Genomic DNA, 6,000 nt, shown 5'->3' with positions numbered 1-6,000 from the left:
CTCACAGTGGTCACTAATTTGTGTGTTATTTACGTTTGATTGCATTTCAGATGGCGGGACTTGTTGGTTTCCTGTAGTAGCCTATAGCTTTTTTTTCTTTATTTTTTTGTATGTCCGAATATTGGGAGGGGGGGGCATTTTGGTCACACGTCCCCCCCAAAGTCTATGGTGACTACGGCCCTGGGTTTAGGATTAGGTGCCTTAAACGTATGAGCCTCACTGTATGTATAGCAGGAGAAACAGGTCTAGTCTTAAAGCGACACCTCTCCCTATCAGTTTGCTTGATCTCTACCTCTTCAGGGGCAGGAGAAGAAAGAATGCTGTTATGGTTTAGGGAATCTCAGCTATTGACCACAGGCGTCAGAGATATTGTATGCCTCCGTTGTCTGTCTGTACATCTCAGTCACAGGTGTCGGAGTGTCTTCAACAGAAAGGGGGAGAAAACCTGCACTGGCCTGCTAGTAAGGATAGATGCTTCTTTTCTATTATAGTGACAAATGATGGCTTTATTTAACCATAATATTTAGTCTTGCACAGGCCCGGGGTGGGTAATCGGGAGAATCGGGAGAATTCCCGGTGGGCCGCTTCACTTTTGGGCCGGTCGAGGAAAAAAAATATTGACATTTGTCACGTTAGTCTATCTTCTCTTAAAGTAGGCTAATAATACACGTTCCGCATTCTGTGCATGAGACCGTTGCCTCTGCATGGGTTGTTGCCTACCATGTGAGGGAGTTCTCCCCTCCCAAAAAGAGTTGGTTGGGTCCATACAGCCCGTCTTTTCCAAAAAGTTATCTCAGATACGGATAGCCGGGCCGGCCCTACAGTAGCCATAAGCGTCAGGAAGGATGGATGGTAGAAAGAGGCCAGGAGGGACTGAAACGGCCAGGTAGAATGCTGCTAAATATGCCAAGCTTCCAGATTACAGACAAAAGTGGCAGCAATGATTATTAGCAATTTAATTATTGGGCTAGGCCTAATATTGGACGTTGTAGCGTTGTCAAGCTTTTCGCAAGCAACATATTAAATTACTTAAAATATTAGCCTTTTGTATCCGATTCACAGACTTTGCAGTATGCAAATATTGATAACAAAACTGAAGCTTGATTTGTGTAGGCCTATGCGGTAAAAATGGGAGCCTCTGAGCAGCAGACAAGTAGAGAGGATAAATTAAAGTTATTTAATGTAAGAAAGAGCAATTATGCTAGATGATAAACCTATATGCCTTGTTTGCTCAGAAGAGGGTGTAGTAAAGGACAGGATAGTAAGAGCTGCAGTGTTGCTTCATTTATCCAATTTCCACCACTATGGAAAACGTGGGCCGGTCTTGGGCCTCCCGGACTGAAAAGTGGCCCCACTCCGGCCCTGGTCTTGCACACCATTGGTATTTCTGGATAAAAATATGAATTAAAACTCCACATCGAACACCTTAATCAGATGAGCGCACTGAATGAATTGTGTCTGATAACACAACAATTGGCAACAGTAGATTATGACAGCTGTGACCATGACAAAAAAAGAACACAAAATGTTGACCACTTTCTTTCCCCCAAATCTATTAAATATATATAATATATATATATATATATATATATTTTTTTTTTTTTAATTTGTGGCAAAAGTTCTCTTTTGTCCATGTTTTATAAACACACCCAGCATCCCTGCTCAGAGTTTATGAATGGTTCAGTGGCTGCTAGAGAATAGTCACTGTAGGCAGATCTGCTGTTCTGAGCCTACTGACACGAACTTCTGCAGGGGAAAACCTCTCCACTGGGGCAACCACAGAGGCATCTCCCCACTAATAATGGTGACTAATCCAAACCCAGCAGCCTGAAGCTCCCTTCAATCAGGCATTGCTGAGTAGAAGCTTGGGCTGATTAGAGAGGGATCAATGGTATAGGCTCCACGCTCCAGACATTCCTGCACGTTCGGGTGGACAGGCCCCATCACGCCCATGAAAAACTTGGACCCCCTTCCCCACAGAGGGTGGTCTCCGTGACTAACTACTCTAAATCATAAAGCCATCAGAAGTCATTCAGTTTCACTCACCCCCACCTCCATAGACTGTACAGACACTGGAGGGCGGATCTGCTCTTGAGGCCCAGCAAATATTTAACTGATAGAATGGAAGTTGAGTCGACGTGTTGGCAAAATGTAGACAACAGAGATTGAGGGAACGTGATGCCTGGCTGGAAACGATGAATACTTTGGGTGCATGCCGTTGCATAGTAGGTGCTGACAGAACAAGTCAGTGTTACATCTCTATCCTCTTCTATCCTCAGGCCATCCGAACTCTGAACTCACACTATACTGACTTTGCACACATTCACTCCTCAGCACTCTCAAACATTTCCCAACTCTGAACTCACACTATACTGACTTTGCACTCATTCACTCCTCAGCACTCATGACCCCCCCCCCCACACACACACACACACACCTACAATCTCCCTATGCTACAGACCTTTTATTTATTTTCACGTCAAAACACACACACGCGCGCACACACACATATCCAACTTTTGCACATCTCCATAGAACTTTTTATTTATTATTTTTGATTTCTCCTCCATCTACCCATGTCCTTGATTGCCTAGCCTTTCTGCCCACCCCCCACTCCACCCCCATCCCCAACACACACACAAAAAACACACACACGTACAGTACATCATCACTGTCATCACCTCACATACATACAGCACACTGCTTGTTACAGTAAGCCTCCTCTACATACTTGCTGCACACTGCCCCCCCCTCCCTACATACACAGCACATTGTCTTCAGGATCTTCTCCAACACACATCCTCTACATACTTACAGCACACTGCCCCCACCTACCCACACACACACACACACACAGTCACTGCTCCACTCCCCTCCCGCCCACACACACAACTTCACTGTCATCACTCACATACATCATACATACAGTACTCTGCTTGCAATAGTAGGTCCCTTCACCATACTTGCAGTACACTGCCCCCCCCCCTCTCCCCTACATACACATTATTTCATCAGGAAGCTTCTCCAACACACATCCCCAACATACTTACAGCACACTGCCCCCCCCCCCCCAATACACAGCACATTGTCTCATGAGGAAGCTTCTCCAACACACATATTGCACACTGCCCTCTCCCCACATACACAGCACACTATCCCATCATCCCTGTCATCCCCCCAACACACACACCAAGACCCCTGGCAGTTGGGTTAGCCCCTTGAGCCGTGGATCTGCCCAAGGTTTCTTCCTTGGTAAGGGAGTTTTTCCTTGCCCCTGTTGCTCTTGGGTGCTCCCCCCCCCCCCCATAAATGCACAAATAGGCTGACACCAGACATAATTTCACTGCATTTCTTACTTCCAGTAACTATATGCATGTGACAATAAACTTCCTTGTATCCTTGTATCTTCTTTAATGTATTTTGGAGTTTCATCAAATAACTGAAAATGACCCCAGGCCGAACCAGAAGACAATCCTTGGGTTCAGGCTTCAGATAGGGTCTCCTCCACTTAACCAAGGCTGACACCTCTAAACGCTTGTTGGGCTTTATTCCTGTGGGTCAGCTGGTGACACGTGGAACCATGTTAGCATAGTGGCTAAGGAGCCAGGCTAACAAGCAATATCCAGAAATATTGAGGGTTCAATACCCAGATGCCGTTGTGTCCTTAAACAAGGCATATAACCCTTGCTCTGGAGAAACTGGCCCTTGTAAGAATTGATGTATGTCGCTTTAAATAAAAGCCAAATGCTATCCCTCGGCTAACAGCAAGAATTCAGACTACAAAACTGCTGCACTACCTAAATGAGGTGGGAAGATAGGTATAACATGGCTTTGCTTACAGATTGGTGTCAAGTCGTGTTCACATAACAACCATGCCGTTATTTTAAATAGGCTAATCACCCTAAGATCGCCTTCAAAACTATGCTTTTTTTACAGGGAAATATTAAAACGGTAAGACACCGGGAAAAAAGTTAACATATAGGTGAAACCCGGAAAAAAACGGGAGGGTTGACAACTATGAAGTACATCCCCCGCCTCCCTCCCTCCGATGCCCTTAGATTGTACAGATTCCAGTTTTCACAAAATATGCGTGCAAGGATGCTCTGTTAAGTGCCTTCTTGTCACTCGATCTCGACGCTGGCTCCTGGGCCCCATTGATAAGCCAATCAGGCGATCAGGGAGTGGTGATGTGACATGGAGGCCGTGGGGGTTCACTGTGGGGACAGACTCAGAACAAGAGCCGCTATGAGTGGGGGGGGGGGGGGGGGGGGGTGGACGGTTACCAAGCAAACTAGATCTCATGGGATAAGCACAAGACTGGGCATGCTTACATACCTTACAAGTCCCCCTTCATGGTATACCATACATCTACAGGCGTGTGTGGATTTCATAACGTGACTCAAATGCAGCCACAGCAAGTTTCAGTGCTGTCTATATGTGTTTGTGCTTGTCAAACAGCTTGTGATAGCGTCGTGTTGGAGACAAACACATCTTGATGAATGCTAAAAAAGATACAATTTCACTGCAACACTGAATCATGTTCAAGTTCAGTATATAAAGTATGCATATGTATACTTCCACTTCCATCTACACCCTCCTACACACACCAACCATGTGCTAAACCCCCCCACTTCCATCTACACCCTCCTACACACACCAACCATGCCCTACCCCCCCCCCCCTCTATCCTACACACCCTACACACACCAACCACCTCCTACACCCCCCCTCTATCTCCATCCTTCTACACACCTCTATTCTACCTCCATCCTTTCACAAGTGCCTCTGGTGCCAAACGTTCCCCAGTCCAAGTTGCAGCATGATGCAGCATCCCTGCAGGCGCAAAGATAAGTCTGCATTCCTGTACGTTAGATCCCTATATCTCTCTCTCTTTCTCTATACACACACAACCTGCATGACTGTCACATGGGAAACACACGTGCGCACCCCCACCAATCCTGAAAGAAGCAACTGTTGATCAAACTGTTGAAACCGTGCTTCTGCTACTACGACCACTACCACTACTACTACTACTACTGCTATTGCTACTACCACTACTAAGTACTACTACTACTACTACCACTACTTCTACTACTACCGTACTACTACTGCTACTACTACTATTTTGTAATCAACAGGACAACAGACAGGTTTATAAGGAGTTATGTTGGAATTGTGTTTAGGGGTTTGGGTTTCAGGCTGTGACACATATTAGTGTTTGAACAGCTTGGCACAGTAATTATAGGGGAGGTGTGAAATAAGAGTGATTGGCAAACACAATTACCTTTTAGTGATATATTTAGTGCCAGAAACAGACAGAGGCATAGCTTGAGTCAGTTGGGGGATTTACGTAAATTGTGATTAACAAAATCCCTCTCTTTTTCTCTTTCTCCCTTTCTCTCTCTTTCTCTGTCTCTTTCTGCATGTCTATGTTTGGGTGGTTGGTTGTATGTATAAACTGCATGAGTTGATGGTTCAGTGGAATTTTATACTCAGGTGACAGGATCCACTATCTTCCATAATCTGACGTCTGATCTTAGACAGCCTTGTGCTTGTACTTATCTGCCATGGCATCACAGCGCTTCAGGGCCGGAGTGGGGCCACTTTTCAGCCCGGGAGTTTCATGCCCAAGACCGGCCCACTTTTTTAGTGGTGGTGGAAATTGGATAAATAAGGCAACATTTCAGCTCTTACTATCCTGTAGTTTTTATTATAGGCCAATATTCCACTATTCCACAAGGATATGGTTGATTTTCGATACTTTAACGATTTTTTTTAACGATTTTTAAAAAAAATATTTGGTTTGGGGGCCCCCACCACCTTGACGCCATCAGTAGCCTAATATTGAATATTGTGTGATCATTTACATCAGTGGCAATCATAGAATTTGATTGACCCTCTACACACACACAGAAAGTGATGGTTGTCATAGGTTTTCATATTTTGGAATTCATAATTCAACTTTTTATTGTTATTACTAATAGCTAAACATATTTAGTA

Source organism: Alosa pseudoharengus, unplaced genomic scaffold (genome assembly GCF_046254945.1).
Source record: "Alosa pseudoharengus isolate Yale_2024_CS ecotype anadromous, Long Island Sound unplaced genomic scaffold, YU_APseudo_1.1 YU_APseudo_1.1_scf_12, whole genome shotgun sequence".
In the NCBI taxonomy this organism is placed as follows: domain Eukaryota; kingdom Metazoa; phylum Chordata; class Actinopteri; order Clupeiformes; family Clupeidae; genus Alosa; species Alosa pseudoharengus.
Note: the sequence above shows the minus strand (reverse complement) of the source record.